The 18940-nt window shown below is 54.8% G+C and overlaps 2 pseudogenes; both read right to left on the reverse strand.

Moving 5' to 3' along the window:
- Positions 1-16948, reverse strand: LOC140697913 (otoferlin-like; annotated as a pseudogene).
- On the reverse strand, positions 8648-9519 carry LOC140697627 (caspase-6 pseudogene; annotated as a pseudogene).
- Positions 16949-18940: the final 1992 nt, after the last annotated feature.

An 18940-nucleotide genomic window follows, 5' to 3' on the forward strand; every position in this document is an offset into this window, starting at 1 on the left:
CTAGGCCAGCAGCAGGCTCGGGGTGATGAGGACAGGCAGGGAGGGGGCATCACCGGCCCAGCCAGTGTGACGAAGGCCCCGAGACCCGAGGCCTCCACGCCAGAGGAGGGGCGAACATGCCGGACCAGGATGGGGTGCCGCAGGGAGGCCACGGGGCCTTCCAGCCCCCGAGAGCTTCTTGACCAGGTAGCCAGGGAGGCTGCAGAGGAGGAGGGCTGGCAGGAGCAGCCCCAGCAGAGCCTGCGTGAACGTGACGATGAGCCCCTGGCAGCGCGTGCAGATGAGGTACCTGATGGACTTGAGGTAGTTGAGGAACCAGACGATGGCCGTCATGGGCCGGCTGGGGGCGGGGGAGCCTTGGTCAGATGGGGGCACCTCAAAGACCCCTCATCCCCTCTTCCCTCCCAGACCCCAAGAGGGGCCCCTTCCTGGCCACAGTGCTAGTGCTGCTGTGAGGACCCGGCCCCTCTCTAAGCACCAGGTTTGCAACCTACATTCCCTGTCCTCTCTGCGGGGCCCTCTGGTGCCCCACCTCCTCCCAAGGCCGAGATGGCACATCCGGCAGCTGGGCAGCCGCCGCTCCCCCTGCACACGCACAGCTGCAGTCTGCTTCTTAGGACGCTCCCCTGTCCAGCAATTCACCACGCGGTCCCGTGGTGCCCCACGTTCACAGTGAGGTGGCTGTTTCTCAGCCTCTCCCCTTTCTGCTTCAGTCCACAGCAGGCCCTGCCAGGGGTCTGCGGGCCCCGGGTGGGTGCACGCCCCCTGAGCCCCGACCTGCCCACCAGCACCACTGCTCTGCCTTCTGAGGGGCCTCCAAGCCACGACGTGCCCGTGGACCTTACATTCTGTTGATCGTGTTACAAAACCAATAGGTTCTATAAAATGTCAAAATGGACAATCAAAGCACTGAATATGTTTCTTCAAACTCCTGCCCCACCAAATCCTCCAGGGCTGCTCAGCGTGGTTGGGGGGCTGCAGAGCAGGGTGGGGGGCATGGGCACAGGGCAACTGGCTTCCAGTCCCAGCTCTGACGGGCAAGTTAGGCACCCCTTTGAGCCTAAGTTTCCTCACTTGTACCACAGGGTTAACAGTAGACCCCACCTCCAGGGTTGGTGAAAGGGTGAAGTGAGAAAGCCCACATGAAGCTCTCAGCCTGGCCTGGAACCCAGTGATGCAACGCACATGCTGGTTCACGAGGTGTTTGAAAGGGATGGAGTCGCTCACTGTCCTGCAGGGCGGAAAAGGGCTCTGGGCTGGGAGGAGGATGCTGGTAGAAACTCCTCAGGACTTGCTGGCTAATCCTAGCCAAAGCCTCTCTCCTATCCTGTCCGTAGCTCAACTTTTTCCTGCCAGTGGAATTGGGTTCGAATCTGCCCGAATCTTGCTGGGAGAGGAGTTAGCACGGTGTGAAGGACACTGGACTGGCAATTTGGAAACCTTGGCTGAGTCGTAGCCAGGTGATTTGCCAGGTGACCTTGGGCAAGTTACGTCTCCTCTCTGGACTACTCTGGAATCATGCGAGACAGTCATTTTCAGGTCTGAGTGTATGATACCGTTTGAAATCTTGAAAGTTGCTGTGTGTGGACTTATGTGTGCACTTGCGCGTGTGTGTGTTCCACCTGCTGCCCAGCGCACGAACCCTAGGTCCAGGAGGAAGGGAGGAGTACCAGACCCAGGAAGATGCCAGACTCTGGCCCCAGGGATCTTCCTGACCAGGTGGCCGGGCTCAGAGTAGAGTAAAGGGTGAGGGGGAGGAGCGGCAGCATGAGCAGCGGCACTTGGAGGCGCAGCCAGCGACATGTGTGCCACCAGAAGTAGCGGCAGACTTGAGGGGCTTCAAGAGCCAGATGAAGCTTGTGTGGGGCCGGCTGAAGTAGCAGGAGGAACAGATGGAGCACAGAGAAAGGACCCAGAGGATGAGGGCTGGGGCGCTGCCAAGTTGCGGGCTGACCCTCAGAGGAGGACAGAATTCCTGGCCCCTCCCCAGCCATCAAGGCTGCCTGGGGCCCCAGGACCACCACGGCAGCTGCTTGCCTTTGGCAAAAACTAGGGAAGGCATTGAACTCAGCTGAGTGGGGCCCTCCCAGTGGGAGGTACTGCTTCCCTGCACTGGTTGCCCCTGGGCTGGTTCAGAGGGAGGTGGTGGATTCGGGGGTGGCAGGTGAAGGAGAGGAGGGAGGAGGCTTCCCTGCAATGAGGCCGTGGCCTAGGAAGGGATGGAGAGGGCAGATATGCCTCCAGAGTAGGGGCAAGAAGACCAGAGGGTTCTGGCCCATCCTTCCTGTTCCAGTGCCCCAGGGAGTGGCATGGTAGGTGCCCAGCAGGCAGGGCACACCCTTGGGTTTCTCTAGGGGGGCAGGTTCATTGCGGGCCAGGCCCATTGGATTCTTCTCTGCCTCTTCAGCAGGGAGTAGATGCAACTGCACCTCCACCTTGCCTGCAGAGATGCACAGATGGGTCCCTGTGCCTGGGACAGCTGCCAGGCCCCCAGCACCCCAGCCTGGCCCAGCCCTACCCAAGCTGAGCAGTGGTGGTGCCAACCGTGAGCTCAAACTCATCATTCTCATGGTGGGCCAGGAGAGGCCACCAGCCTTTGACATGTTTCTCCTTGAAGGTGGAGACCAGGGGCATGTCCACCTCCCCGGTGGCTTCCTCTGTGGTGCACGGCCTGGCCGTCTTCATGCCCCCCGGGAACTGGTTCAAGTCCAGCTTGATGGCCCCTGTGGCAACTTCAGAGTCAGCTTTGACATCCTGTCTGATTGATCTCCCCACCTGGGGTGGGCTCACTCTGTCTCTGCCCCCCATCCCTTTCCCCCTCCCGTCCAGTCCCAGTCCCCTAGCCCCACACCTAGGAAGCCATCCACAGAGAAGTGGTCAGCACCCCGGATCTGCAGAGTGAGCCGCACGGGGATCTTGTATTCGGTCTCATCCCAGGACAGCATGGACTACATCTTGGAGATGACAGTATTTTCCTTGGCAGCCAGGTAGTCGAAGGGGAACAGGCAGTGCCAGCTGAGCCTGCCCTTGCCAGTGAGGGGGTGGTGGTGGACATCCGTGTCTTGCTGGACCTCCTGGTGACCCCTTGGCCACCCGTGGGGCATCACATGCTCCAGACCTGTGGCCACAGCCGGTAAGGCCTCTCTCAGCCCACAGCTCCCCTGTCTGGCCCCTTCTCTCCTGCTTCCCAGGAAGGTGGGCTCACCCAGCTCAGCCCCTTCCCAGTCAGGGGCCTCTCACCCACCCCCACACCAAAATGTCACTGGACTTCTCCCCAGTGAAGAAGTGACCATCCTCCAGGACCACCTCATCTGTGCTCCACACGATGACCTGTAGCTCATACCTGGGTGAGGAGAGAGGCTGATTAACAGTCTAGGGGGAGGGTTACCCCAGGGTCTTGGGGCTGGAGGGTAGATGGCCGGGATGAGTCCTAGGGACTGGGGGTGGGCCTGAGGCCTGGGCCAGGCTGGAGCTGAGAGAGCAGGTGTGGAGAGAAGCTGGGGGGGTGGGGACATATGAGGACCCGTGGGTAAAAGGAAGAGGGTCATCCAGCCAGCCTGGCTGCTGTGAGGAGAGCCCCAGGTAGGGGGCAGTCTGTTTGGCTGGAACACCAGGACCCAGCCCACACTCCTGGACTGGGAGACTGACTTAGGTCTCTGGGAGGCTGCCTCGGGAGGGGAGGGGCTGGCTGCTGGGGGGTGGCTGAAGCGGGGCTTGGAGAGTTGGGAGCAAGATCTCCCATCACCAGAGGCCAGAAGCTCTGCTCCAGCTCACAGCGGACCACCATGGAATCTGGTCCCCTTTATGTGGCCCCCAGAGGGATTTTCCCCAGAGGTGTAATTGTCATAATGAGTGAGGTAGTTACATTTCAACCCTTAGGAGTGAGGTGGAGTCAACCACTAAACATTGACTGGAGTGTGACTGTCCGCAGAGTTATGCCCTGGACTGCAAGTCCTGGTGACACGGCGGGTTGGGGTGCCCCCTCATGGCAAGCCCTGGAACAGCATACATGGGGGGTCCCATCTGGAGGCTATTCCAGGCAGAATCGGCTGTTATCACTTGCAGGGCCCAGTGTAAAATGAAAATCTTGGGCCTTTGGTTAGAGTACATGAAGAGTTTTAAGACTGCCATCTTGAAATAAGTGTGGGGTCCTGAGCAACTGCATGGGTCTGCGCAGTTGGCCCTGATTCCACATACCCAGGCCAGTGCTGGCAGCGACTTGATCCTGCCACTTGACAGATGGGAAAACTGAGGACCAGGGAGGCACACTGACCTGGCCAGTGTCAACCAGGAAAGACAGGTGGCTCGGCTCCTGACCCAGAGCTCTTTCTGCTCTGCGACCCACCCCGCTCCTCTGGGCACTCACCCTGCACATCTCATCAGCAGGTGCTTTCAATAAAACTTGGCAGAGCAGCACGACAGCCCGGAGTGGGGATGGTCAGGTGGCAGAGCAGGCTCTCAGGGCTTCTGCGTCTTGTGGGTGTGGGTGTGTGCGTGTGCGCGTGCGCTGGGAGGGGTAGGTCTGTGAGGGTGAAAGTCCTCATCGCCCTCACTGACTGCACAGTGCGGGTGTGGCTCCTGTCCCAGCAAAGGGGAGTCACCTTGGCTGGGCCCCATAGCCTTCTTGATGAGTTGCTCTGTTCCCTCCTACAAGGCCACATGGGAGTGACTTGGTGACCTGGGCCTGCAGCCTCCTGCACAAGGGACACCGGGCGGAGCAGGGAGGAAGGGGTGCAGGGTCCGAGCAGCTCACTCCTCAGGCTTCCATGGGGAGATGTCCAGAGGTGTCCCAGGAGCCGGCACGTCTGTGGTAAACATGTGCCCCCACAACTCCAGGTGGCCCTGAGGAAGGAGGTCGTGGCAGGTCTTCTCACAGACTCCTCCCTCTGCCCGGCAAGGCCAGGTCTCCTTTCCCTCCCAACCTTTGTCCCACCAGGACCCGCTACATCAGTTTTCTTCCTTGGATGCCAGCCATTCCTATGACGTCCCCAATAGCCATTGCAACCCCAGGTGTCCACCGTAGCTGACAGGATTCTCACTCAAACCTAAGACGTGAGCTGGGAAGTGCCGTGGTGTGCGTGTGCAGGGTGCCCACCAGCTTTGGGGAATGCAGTGAACAGCATGAGGAGCTGTTCTTATGGACCCAGGTTGGGACTCCCTGATCCCAAATGCTGGAGAGCCTCAGCGCTTGGCCAGGCCAGTCACCTGCTCGATGCCCTGGTTGTTAGGGTTGAGCCAGGGTTGCGTCTCCACATGTTCAGGCACCAGGTGGCAGCCCACACGGGGGATGTCTTCCCAGTGCCTCGGGGCCAACAGCGTCACGTTCTCCTCCATGAGCTTCCTCTGACCTGTGGGTGCCGGTGGGTCAGCTGTACACAGAGGCTCAGCAGAACAAGACCCCTGTGCTGGGCCAGGGATGCAGGGGCAGAAAGAACCCACCTCCAGGTGATTGTGGGGGAAACTGAGGCACAGAGGGAGACATGGCTGGTCCAAGCTGGTCCAGCTGCCACACAGGCCCAGAGAGGCCTGTGTCCTTGGTTTCCTCTGCCTGGGGAACTTGACCAGAGAATCCTTCTGAGTTCTGAGGTCAGAGGGGGAAGACCCCACATCCTGTCCCAGCACCTTGAAGGTGGTGGTTTCCCTGCAGAGACACCTGCTGGTTTTCTGGGAAGTGCTACATGGGTGCAGGGATAGGGAAAGCCAGAGCAACCCAGGCCCACACCCTCACGCTGCCTCCGAACAGCTGTGTGACCTTGGGCAAGTCATTGAAACCCTTTAGGTCTTGGTTTTCTCACCTGCAGAATGGGGAGAACCTCCGTACCCCACAGGGATGCTGAGAGGGAGAGAAAAGGCCACAAGTGGACAAGGCTGTGTGGGGTGGGCTGGAAGGGCAGTTGCTGGGAGGACAGAAGGGGGATGCTAGGGTGATGATCAGGGGGGCTGTCCCACCACAGGGAACTGTGGGCCCCTCCTCAGCCTCTGACATTCCCTCGGCTGCGTCTGGTGTCCTGTTACCATTGTCGTCCTCGATCTCAGAGGGTCCCATGAAGACACGATTGGACACCTTCACTCTCCCGGGGGGCCGAAGTGGGGGCCGTCCACTTTGCCCTCCTTGCAGAGACGGGTCAGGATCTGGCTGGGCTTCATGGGGTCCTGACAGATATTGCAGCCATGTCTGTGGGAGGAGACACATGGGCTTGCTGGGGGAAATGGTCCCGGCCAGTTCTCTTGGGCTGGCTGTTGCTGCGTGTCAGTGAGTCCTGCCCTATGTTCCAGGATCGGCTGAGACACTAGGGCTTCCTGCCCGGGGCTCTGACCCCACATGCTCAGTGTCCCAAGGACGAGCATCCAGTCTTCTCCAGTGCGTCCTGCACCATTCCCCCACTGTGTCCACTCCTCCACAGTGTCAAAGACTCTCTGAGGAAACTGATCATCACAGTGTTTAAGGGGCTTGACCAGGGTCACACAGCCCACAGGCCGGACTGATCCCCTGTGGATGCTCCCCAGCACACAGTGCTGCCCCTCTTCTCAGCCCCCTTTTCTCTCCTCATCTTGCCTCCTCTGTCCTGGAATCCCCTGGCTCTCTCTTTGTCTTGGAATCTGCTCTCCTGGCCCCTGAAGGCTGAGCCCAGAGCCTGTAGGGGTGGAGGCCTGGCTGGGACAGGAATCATAATAGGTCTCCCTTCCCAAACCACATGGTCTGAATCTTGTTTTTATTATTATTATTAATATTATTATTATTATTATTATTTATTTTTGAGGTTTTTGTTTTTGTTTTTTAATATGAACTGGGAAAACCACTGTAAAGGCGAAAACTAACATAACAAGAACTCTAGGGATGTAGTAGAAAGCTTGAACTCATGTTTTACAAAAAGATCCACATAAATTGTAATATTAATAGTAGGCAGTTTCCACTTATAGTTTAGATCTATGTATTGACCTAAGGAGACGTTGAAGGTATAGAGTTCCTCGTGACCACTAATTCTCATAGGCTTGCAGTCCTTTCTGATCACTGCCTCGTTTTGTTCCTGTGGACAGGCTACAGAAGCCCTGAGATGGGTGTGCCACTCTATTTGCAGATGCCAGTAGAGGAACTCAGTGAAAAGAAGTAATCTTACATTTTTAAATGTCAGTGAATTTTTGCATTGTGTTCATTTGCAGCTTAGAAACTGGAAACTTTCTGAGTCCTGTAGTTCATTTGAATTTGACTATTTCAGTTTCTTTTGTTAGTAAAAAAAAATGCTTGCAAAACACAGGTATTCTTTAATATTCTCATATGAGATTTTTGGTTTGTGGATTTTCGCGGCTCATTGAGTTTGCTGTTGGAAGGAGCTTGGATGCATGCAACAAAATCAAAGCATCTGCTGCTGCAGTTCAGCACGTGAGTTAAGATTCCTCGTCAGTGTCCTGTGTTCGTTCACTCTCATGCGGAAGTGAAACTGTCAGTGTGCCTGGCTTCACTTTGATTCTTAGGCTTCATTTAGAATCATCTTGCCATTACTTTCTAAATTCGTAGTTGAAAATTTTTATCTTTAAATATAGGTAAGATTATTATAAATTGTCACTTGAAATCGTCTGTAGTTATTTGCTCTTATAGGTAGAACCATGGAGATGGCAACGCCTGTGATTAGGGGGTTAAAGGACAGGTAAAATGTTCAACTGACGTGAAGTCCCTGTTATGACACAAAAAGAGGTATAAATGTCCCACTGACCTTAGCATAGAGTTGGCACATGTTTTGAACTGCAACTGAAATGACATAGGCAAACTTCTGCTTCTGAGCTAGCAACCCTCACGTTTGCTATCAGAGCCCAAACATAACCATCTTCAGCCTCCGGTAGGTTATTAACATACTACTCAAATTTTATATATCATATCAGTAAGAATTGAATCTTAAAAGTAATATCTTATTCCATTAACATAACAGTCCGCATGTGGGACTGCTGGACAGTGTATAGCAACTTAACATAGAAGGTACTGACAGAATCAAACTCTGCAAGTGTGTAGCTTCTACTAAGAAGTCACTATGTTTTGTTTTCTATTTCCTTCTCAGAATGTCGTATCTATGCATGAAATATCACTTTTTGTACAAGACTGTAATGCTCACTGTGAAAAAATGAACTGTTCTTGAAGGCTAAATTTTTAAAATGTGAGTGTTCAAGTCCTATACAAAAAGTGGAAACTCATACGTAGATTTACATGACCAAGTAACACAAGTCATCTATAAATTATGTAAATAAGAATGTGAATTAGAAAAATTTAATAAAACATGAATTTCAAATATTAAAGGAAAACTAATTTTTAGGATTCAAAAACCCTTAAAAAGATTAAAAAGTTTCATGTAAAAAAGTCAGAAAATAGAAGTTAAATCAGCCAGATATTATGAGTAACCTTGCAATTTACTATAAAAGTCAAGTATTAGAAATGCTAATGCATTTTTAACTTACAGGAATTCCCTGAGGATTTCATTACTACATATCAAATCCCTTCACCATGTTCCAATATGAACTATTTTTTTGAAGTTCTGTCGTTAAAGCTTAAAACATTTTAAATTGCTATACCGTAAACTTCAACCTAGGGATACTTCTTTTTATAAAAAGAAGGGAAAATCTATTTTAAATACAGATACATAGAACAAAACAGCACCTATCATTTAGATTTTGGAAAGAAATGCAGCTTCTTAGCAGTGAGGCAAAGCAGGGGACCTGCTTCTTTCCAATTGCATTTGGGTCTTTACAAAAGTCTACTCGGTGCTGAGAAACTTTCCTATTCACCAGTGTGAGGAGTTCTGTGAACTCTAAGGAGGAGCCAGGTTTTCCCAGCATCTCACATAAATCTTGAATGTACCATGAGCCGTTCACCGTTTCCCGATGAAAATAACAACCTTCTGCCACCGAGTAGCACATGAGGAAGTCCGCTCTGGCAGGCAGTGCGCACACCGAGGCGGCGTCCACCTGGGTTACGTTGGCATCCGGCACATCTGTCTGATGATCCAGGACATCCAAAGAAATGACGGGCACATCGTGCTGGTTTCCCCGACGCGCCTGAATGATAAACGTCTTGGGTTTTCCAACCAGGCTCTGACACCTGTCTCCTTTGATCAAGCCAGTCAGTGTCTGAATTTCAATTTTGGCATCATACGCGTAAATGGGGTTGCCTTCACCGTGACTCAGGAAAACACACAAAAAGCAATTGGCATCTACATGGCTAGAGGTTGATGCCTCATGAATTTTGAGCAGTAGTTCTTCTGCTTTAAGATCATGAAAGCGTTTCACTTCAAATCCTAGATCTGAAAACCTGCGCTGAAGATTGTCCGCGCTGGTTCCCCGCCGGTCCGGCAGCGTCAGGTGCCAGAAGGACCTCTCATGATCGAAGATTAAAGCAACTCCTCTCCTCTTGTGGTCCATTAAGTACTTTTTTGCTGGATCAAACATTTCTCTCCTAGCGAAGGCATCTGTTTCTGTCACGTTGTGTTCTTCAGCTGCACAGCCAGTCTCTCAGAACTCCAGCGCCCAACTCATGCCGGCAGAGGGCGCAGCACTGACTCCCAGCCCGGCCTCAGCTTCCGCAGCCCCCGCCCTCCCTCCTCCCACCCCGCCCCGCGCCCCTGCTCCCTGCTCGCCCGCCGCCCGCCGCCCCCGTGGGCTGGGGGTTTGCGCGTGGACGCGCCCCGGGCGCGTGCCTGCAGCCGAGTTAAGGCCCCTGTCCCTCACTTGGGGCTCGCAGGGTCAGGGCCTCCAGGAAGGCACGGGAAGCGGACGACCGCTTGGCGCTTGGAGAGGCGCCTGTTCCTGTCCCGAGAACAACCGGCCTGAATCTCATATACAGAGTTCAGGTGCAGCAGGTGCGGGCGGCGCGGTGCTCGCTGTAGAAGCCCTTCTCCAGGTCGGTCTTGGTTTCCCCGATGCGGTCGTCAGTGCCTGCAGATCGCAGTCATCCATGGCCACCGTCAGCATGGATTCCATGGGGCAGGAGGCCTCGATGTCAAAGGCGCTGGTGGTAGGGGGCTGGGAGAAGGGCTGAGGGTCGGGGTGGGGTGGGAGGTAGTCTGGGCTGAGGAGGTCAGGCTGGGCTGGCGGTGGGGCACCAAGAGGCCTTATTTCCCAAAGACAGGCTTGAGCTGCTTGGAGATGGAGTTCTCCTCACGGGCGTCAGTCTTGCCCAGCTGGATGGTGATGTAGGGGTCGGCTTTGCCACTGATGTCTGCAGGGTGCAGGTCTGTGGCCTGGGATGGAGGGGTGGTCCTGAGCAGGCTCCCACACCCTCCTCATCTCCCAGTGCCCCTGGCCTCTCCTTGATGGCCCCGTGATGGTGAAGGGCAGGAGAACAGGACCAGAGGCTCGTGTGACCCTAGGCAAGGTGCCGACCCTCTCTGGGCCTTGGTTTCCTCCCCTATAAATGATGGGAACCAGACTAGCTGACCTCCCTGGTGCCTCCCAGTTGGAGGATATCATTTGTAGCTGCTTCAGCCCCTCCTGGGTGGGAGGACTGGGGCTGGAGGGAGGGGATGCGAGGGGACTCTCACCCAAGCCACATAGACTCAGAGCAGCATGTTGATGGGGTCATTGCTGAGGATGCCCTGTGACATGCCACAGGTGGGGTTGTAGCCAGCTTTCCAAGACACATCCTCTGGGAGGGGCATTTTGTTCGTGCAGAGGGAGCCCTGGGGTGAGGCAGGCGTGGGTCACCGTGCAGGTTCCCATGGGCACAGGCAGGGGTGGCACTCAAAACAGCCAAGAGCACTGAGGGTCTGCACCCTGCTGTGGTGGGGCCTTAACCCTTTAGTTGCTGGATCACAGGGAGTCAGGTTTTCTGGAAGGAGTGGCCATGGAGGCAACTCTACGAGAGGAGGGGTGGGGAGCTGGGTTCAGGGCAGATGCTCTTTGTCAATCAGCATGGAAGTATTTTCATATTTTATCAAGCAGGACAGCTGATGGCTCCACCTGGCTGTCAGCCCTGGGACTGGGGTGGGGAGAAGTGGTTGGGGGCTCAGGACTCAGGGCCTGGGGCTCAGGGGCTGGGACCACACTCCCTGCCTGTTCTTGAACTGGCCCACGATGTGCTCCTCCTCCGTCAGGTCATCTCCATCATCCCCTGTCTTGCCCTGCTGCAGGTTGAAAGTGTGCAGCCAGTCCTCGAATTTGTCCAAATCTGACTCCAGCTCCTTGGGGAACACCTGAGCCGGGCCTGGCTGTCAGGGGGCAAGGCCTGTCCATGGGCCTCCGTCTTGCCCCATCTGCCACCTGGTGCCCCAGGTGTGACCCCCACACTCTGACAGCATTTGTTTCCAGACCCTCACCTCGAGCTCATCAGTCTTGAGTCTCTTCTTCTCGGGGGCCTCAGACGCCTGACCAGGGCCCAGGCTCTGGCTTCTCTTCTTTTCCTCCTTTGCAGCCCTCGCCTTCTCCTTGCCCTTCATTGGCCCCTTCAGGCCTGGCCGGAAACAGACAAGGAGGTGGAGATGATCTGAGCAGGAAGGCCAGGTTGGAGACCCAGCTCCGGCGCTTTGCTAGGTTATCTTTGCAGGTGTCTGTGTGCTCATCTGGAACATGCAGACAATGCTGCCTGGCATGCCTGCCTCCCACGGGGCCGGGACCCAGGATGCGGGGAATGTGCAAAGACTGCCGTGTGCCCTTTGACAGAGAGGGGCATGGAAGAAGCTTTTCTGGTGCCAGTTTGCTCTCGTCTCCAGCCTCAGTCTACCTGTCTTTAACATTAAGAGGATTGTTCTATACTGGCATTTTCTAAACAGCATTAAGTGGAACACCAGGCATAGGAGTTCTTGGAGTGCTTTAGGAGAATTCACACACACACAGACACACAAACACACAGAAAATAAGTGGGTGAAATAATTTATTCTGTGTCTTCTTGAGGTTCAGAATAGCATTTGTATACTAAAGGCACTGAGAAGTCCTGTACCCAAGGACCTGTTTAACCCATATGGCCCAAGAACTTCCTTCAGAATATCCATTCATAGTGTTCCATGGAACATGTCTAGAAATACTGAATGGAATGAGCTCTGAGGTCTCTTCCAGCTCTGATGCTCTGTGGCTCTAAGTGTCTGTCCATCACTCTGCTGAATTGATCAGAGTAAAAGCCACTGTAAATAAGGGCCTCAGCCTGCTTCCTGGTGGCCAGGGATGCCTGATATCTGCTATTGGCTGCTGCAGCTTTAGGGGCCCACAAGAAGGGGAAAGAGAAACAACCGGGGTGTGACAGGCAGAGGAGCTACGCACCCCGCAGGGCTCCAGGGCTCCAGGGCTCACCCTCAGTGTTGCCCATCTCCTCCTTCTTCTCCAAGTCAAATCCTCAGGCCATCTACCCGGGCGATAAAAATACAAGCAAAAATAAACAAATGGAACCTGATCACATTTATAAGATTTGCAGAACAAACAAAACCATAAACAAAACAAAAAGACAACCTACGGGATGGGAGAAAATATTTGCAAAAGATGAGACTGACAAGAGCTTAGTTTCCAGAATATATACACACCTCATACAACTTAATACGAAGAAAACAAACAATGCAATCCAAAAATCGGCAGAAGACCTACACAAGCAATTCTCCAATGAAGACGTACAAATGCCAATAGGCACATGTAAAATGCTCAATATCGCTAATTATCAGAGAAATGAAAATCCAAACTACAATGAGGTATCACCGCACACCTGGTGTCAGAATGGCCATCCTTAAAAAGTCCACAAATGATAAATGCTGGACATGGTTAGGAGAAAAGGGAACCTTCCTACACTGTTGACGGGAAAGAAGTTTGGTGCAGCCACTGTGGGAAACAGCATGGAGATTCCTCAAAGAATTACAAATAGATATACCATAAGATCCAGTAATCCCCCTCCTGGGCAGAGATCTGGAGAGAACTCTAATTCAACAAGATATATGTACCCCAATGTTCATAGCAGCACTATTTACAATAGCCAAGACATGGAAGCAGCCTTAATGTCCATTAACAGATGACTGAATGAAAAAGTTGTGGTATATTTATACAATGGAATACTACTCAGCCATAAATAATAATACAATAATGCCATTTGAAGCAACATGGTTGGACCTGGAGATTGCCATTCTGTGTGATGTAAGCCAGAAACAGAAAGAAAAATACCACATGATGTCACTTATATGTGGAATCTAAAAAAAGACAAATGAACTCACTTACAAAACAGAAAGACTCACTGAAATAGAAAACAAACTGATGGGTACCAAGAGGGAGAAGGTGGGAAGGGATAAATTGGAAGTTCAATATTTGCAGATACCAACTACTATATATAAAATAGATAAACAAGTTTATTCTGTATGGCAGAAGAAACTATATTCAGCATCATCTAGTAACCTATAATGAAAAGAATACGAAAACAAATGCGTATATATATGTATGCCTGAACTATTACGTTGTACATTAGAAATTGTACATTTAACCTGAGTATACTTCAATTAAAAAAAAAGAAAAAGAAAATGTGCTTCAGTCAGTACACACTGGACACTAAATCACCAGGTTCCAACCAAGGTGCCACCGCCACCTGGTGGTAGCCTGTGCAAATGACAGGAATAGACACAAGGCCGCCTCTTGGATGGATGGAGTTCCTGCCTGGCCAACTTGAATCCAGGAGGTGAGGGCGGGAGAAGATTCTACTAGGTGTCCCCCAATTATCAGCTCTCCTGCTCTTTAAACATGTTTCTGGACACACAGCCACGAAGCTAAGATGACATCTCCCAGCCTCCTTCACAGCCAAGTGTGACTATGGGTCTAGATTCCAGCCAACATGAGTGAAAGTGGTATTTGCTGCTTCTCGGTTGCGCATTTAAAGGGAAAGGAGAAGCCTCCTCTTGTCTTGACAATTCCTGCACACTGGTGTTGGGATGTGACGGCAAGCCATCTCTAGCCACACAGATGCCAGTAACAAGATGCCAGGGTATTGCTCCCTGACACCATGGAATCACCACACCACCTTCTTGCTCACACCAATCTAACTTACTACAGCAGCTTAGCCTGTGCTCTGACTAACGTGGATGGTAAGCAGCACACCCCACTTGGGACCCAGAAAGGGCCTGGGGGGAGAGTGTGGCTGGATCAGCTCGGCTGAGGAAACACACCACAGGCACACATCCCTCCTGGTCAGCCGGTCAGTCAGGGGGTGCCTTGAGCTCGGTCGGCAGTGGGGAGAAGGGACAAACGAGGACGAGGAGAATTGATTTATCTGGAAACTGCCATCTGGCTCAGCAGATGGAACCCACATGCACATGATAGGGAACAACATTTCACAGCAACAGTGACCGAGGTGTGTAAAATAAAGTAGCATGAGGTGTTAGATAGAAATAGATGTGCAGGTACTACTGAGAAGTTGTTCCCTTTTGGCCTCTGAGTGCATGTTTCTCTTCGTCCTCAAAGGTCACCTCCTCTGTGAAGCCTTTCCTGACTCCCCCAAGCACTAAATTGCCTTTGTTATTGCACCGCGATGGATCTGCTTACATGTCCATTTTGCATGTCCAGGAAATACCCAGGGAAGGTATGGCATCTTCTCTTTAGTCTCCCATGGCACCCAGGTTGGTGTCTGATCATATATACTCAAGAGATATTTGCGCACAAAATGAATGAAGACAAGAGAAAACCAAGCCAGGGAAGGGGAACTGGCCCTCCATCCTGGAATAGGTGACTCCTGAGCTAGAACTTCAAGGCTGTTAGACAGGTTGCTCCAAGCTCATGTTGACGGAATAGGGGGCAGGAAAGAAGCTGGACTGGAGGGTCTGATGGGGAGATGTGGTCAGCTCTCCCAGCCTAGTCTCTCCTCGGGCCCCAACCCTGGCCTGAGGCCTCAGCTCCTTCATGGTGTCTATGGCAGCGAAGCACTTTGACCGCCAGTCCCGCATGCTCTCACCCGGCTGCTCCTCTTCCGTCTCTTCTGAGATGCCCTTCTCCTTCTCCTTCTCCTTCCCCTCGTCCTCATCAGCCTGATGGGCTGGCCAGGTCCAGAGTCCTGCATACATCCCAGCACCCTGGCCATTCCCAGGGCCCTGGACCATCTGGGAGTCCCCCATCCATTCTGACCATCTGCTCCCTGGAAGCCCTGGGCTCCAAGAGGCCCTGGGGGGCCACCAATGTCAAAGGGGCTGGGCCTTGATTTGTGGAAATGGATGCCACGGCACACAGAGGGTCGTGACCTGCCAGCATGAACCACCAGCTGAGGCAGAACCAGCACCCGGGGGCCCTGCTCCCCAAGCAGCTCTCTCCAGCTGCCTCTTCCGGGGAGACGTGCTGGCTGGAGCACCAGCGGCTGGGGTGTCTCAGTCCCTGAAGCTGCTCCCCTTGGCCTGATACCCTGCATGGTGTAGGGTCTTCTCTGCCCAGAACCCTCTGTGGTCCCCACACTCACTATGTCCACCATGATGACCACATCAGAAGTCTGCAGGGGGGAAGCAAGGAGACAGGGACAGGCCTTAGCCACAGAGCTGGACGTGGAGGCAGCGGCCCAGAGAGGGAGGGAGGAGGAGAGGGAGCTGACGCAGGACCGCTTCCTGTGCACTGCGAGCACCTGTGCTCACACAGCCAATTCTGAGGCCGTGAAGGCTCTGCCTTGCAGATGTTTCCTCAGACCCTGGCTGCACGTTAGAATCACTGGGGGCTTTCAAAAGTGACCGGTTGCAGGGCTCCACCGAGTCTAAATGGGGTTGCTGGGCCCAGGGATGGCTGCGCACAGCCAGGGGATCCCTGCAGCGTGCAGGCCGCGTCGGGAGGGGAGGCTGGCAAGGCATGTGGCCGGCGCTCAGTGATGTCGGCTACGTGGGGGCAAGGGCCTCAACAGGGAAGTGGATGCTCAGCGACACAGCTGAAGAGGATCCTGGTGACACAGCCCCATGGGAGCCCAGGGCCTGTGGGATGATGGGGAAGCTTGGGCCAGTGCCGTCCTCTGTTCACTGATGGCCTGGACACCCTCAGGGGGAGGTCAGGAGGCTGGGAGCTGAGGGGGGCGTGGGGTCTCTGGGTGCAGCCCCGGAGCCCTGGCCATGCCACCTGGGCCTGTGTGCCAGGCCTGGGCCTCAACTGCTCCCCTTTCCCCAGAGCCACGCCCGCACTAACTCAGCCAGGACTCTCTGGCTGGGACTCTCTGGGGACCAGGGTGATGGGGGTAAGGGAGGGTCATTTCAGACCCAGCTCAGGCTTCAGAAGCTAGGAGGCACCCCAGGCTGCATGAAGCACATGACGTGAGGAATGGGGTACAGAGCAAGTGATGGGGGGCTGGGGAGAGGCCCAACCCCTTTCCTCCACACTGTCTGGACCCAGGATGGCCTGTTCCAGGCCGGCCTCCATCCTGCCCTCCTCGGCAGAGGCCATCTCCACACCTGAACCCCCGGGTCTCCCTCTGGCAGATAAACAGCCCTAGTCCCAAAGGACGAATAAGGAGCTTCCACCCGGAAATTCGTCCCCAAGCCAGGCGTGGGGAGGGTCTTTTGTGAATGGCTGGGAAGGAATCCAGGGACCCTCTGGAAAGAACCCTGTTGTTCACACAAGGAATCCATGGCCTATGGGGTTTGTTGGAATAAAAGTAATTGCAGGCTATGATTTCACATGGCCACTGTTCTCCCTGCCTCTCATACATGTGCACCACATTTTCAGGCATGTGTCCCCAGATGCATGCGCACACCCACGCAGAATTGAGTCCTCCCTCCCAGGACAGTCTAGGACAGGGCTGTGTGCACGTGCAGTCAGGGGAGGCCCTGTCCCATCACATGCTGAAGGAGAAGTGACTTCATTAATGTATTGTCTCACAGGTGGACTGGCCTGGCTCTGGTAAAGTGTCACATGCAGGTGCACGTCCACAGCCAGTGTGGGACTGACCCCAGGCACCTCACCATGTCCAGCTTCACCATGATCTACAGCTTCTTGACGGGCACCTCTGGCTCCATGTCACCATGACCCCCCCTGCGGGGTGGGAGGATGTCCCCCCCCTCCATTGTACAGCACATGGCAGCCCCGGCGAGTTTGCCTGGACAGAGAGTCAGGGGTGGATGAAATGACTGGAGGTTAAAGCTGATTCTGGAACTCTCTGTGGGGAGAGGGAGGGAGGCGACAGCTGAGGGAGAAAAGATGGGCACAGGCAGAGGACAAGGTGGCCAGAAAGGAGGGTGGGCTGTGGTGAGTGACACAGTGAGGCTGGGAGGGGTCCTGGGTCTTCTCCAAGACCTAGCAGAGGAAGCCATCTGCCCTCAGGCCCTCTAAGGATGCCTGGCCCTGGACCTTTCCGGCTCGAGAGTGAGGGGCAGCCCTGGGCAGCCTTCCTTGTCCCCTGCGTGGGTCCTCTCTCCTGGCCTCCCTGACTCTGACTAGGGGATGAGCCCAAGGAAGAAACCCTTGGAGCCCTGTCCATGGGCCTTGGGGCACGGCCGTCCCTGCGCTGTTCCAGTTGGGGGCCAGAGTTCTGGGGGCCGGGAGAGGAAGCACCGCAGGGAGCTGACAGCTGTGAGCCCCCCAGGGTGCAGCGGCCAAGACCTGGCAGCCGCAACGCTGATGTCCGAGGGCGGCTATAGGAGCTCATTCGGGAGGTCCTGGGGGTGGGGGCTGGTGTGGCCTGAGCCCAGAGAAGGGCCAGAGGCACCCAGCCCTGCCCAGCTGCCTGGCCGCACCCAGCTCTGCCCAGCGACCCCGGGGCCCAGATCGACCACTTCAGACTACTTGACGAGGGTGCTGAAGTTGGGGTTCTTCCTGTAATTGTGGATCAGGGGTGACTGCACCCCCTTTCTGCACACTCGATGTCCACCTAGGCTGGTCCACCTGGGCCAGGTTCACGTGCTTGAGGTCCCACAGGCCCCAGAACAGCACCTGCATCAGTTGGTGGGAGGCGGGCTAAGAGGAGAGCCCCTCAGTCAAGGGCATCAGCTGTGGGTGCCAGGCCACCTGGGAAGGACTTGGCCCCTGGGTGGGCAGTGCATGGGTGGGGGCCGGGCAGGGAGTGCTGACGAGGGGCGGGTGTCCTCAAGGGGCTTCAGGGTGAGGTGGGTGTCAGGGGCAGACGGAGGGCTGGGATAGGTCCTGGATGGCGGCAGTGTGACGGTGCAGAAGGGGCAGGCACTGGGTGGGCAGCAGCCTGGGTCTGCTGCCGGCTCCTGGGTGTGAACTGGAGCCAGTCACTTCCCCTCCTTGGCCTTCATCACCCTTATCTGGAAAATGAGGCATGGCCTGAAGTTGCCAAAGATGGCTGGAGTCTGGTGCCAACCATGTAATATGTGCACAGACCCTTGATAGGGAGAGAGCGAGGGGGTCGGAAAGCAGAGCACAGCAGGGCCTGCTGCGGGCGGGGACGGCAGGGGCCCAGCGCAGTCCTCACATCCCTCGACCCGGGACTTTCTGAGCTCGTACCGGATGCCCACAGGCACAGACATGATGGGACCTCGGTCCACGTCCACTGGACCATTGATGGGCGGCAGGTCGGCCTTCCCTGCTGGTCCAATCTGGGAAATGGGGGACATAGTGTCCTAGCCTGGGGAGCCTAGGGAGAGCTCCCTCTCCTGATGAGTTATTTGCCATATGACCTGGGGAGACAGGGAAAACTGAACAGCTCGGGTTTCCAAGAACCAAATCCTCAGCTTCCATCATAACGGACCTCACAGCAGGATGGGGAGGAGACTGGTCCCCAACCTGTCCCTTCTTCCCTGCAGCCTCACCTGCCAGAGCTGTGTGGCCAATGGGCTCTTCCCTTTGGAGCAGGAGGCGAGACTCCTCCTCCTGCCAGGCCGTGGACAAGTTGTCCTGTCAAAGGAGCAGGCACGAGTTGGGGCAGGGGAATATTGGCCCCAGTTAGAGCCCTCCCCCCATGTTCCAGGCCAGACAACCTGGCTGGCAGGGTGGAAAGAGCCTTCAGTCCTGGCAAGTCCGAGTCTCTGAGTTTTGATTCTCCTATTTGTGAAAGGGGAGAATCCTTTCTGCCCTTTCTGCC

This window comes from Vicugna pacos, chromosome 8 (assembly GCF_048564905.1).
Source record: "Vicugna pacos chromosome 8, VicPac4, whole genome shotgun sequence".
In the NCBI taxonomy this organism is placed as follows: domain Eukaryota; kingdom Metazoa; phylum Chordata; class Mammalia; order Artiodactyla; family Camelidae; genus Vicugna; species Vicugna pacos.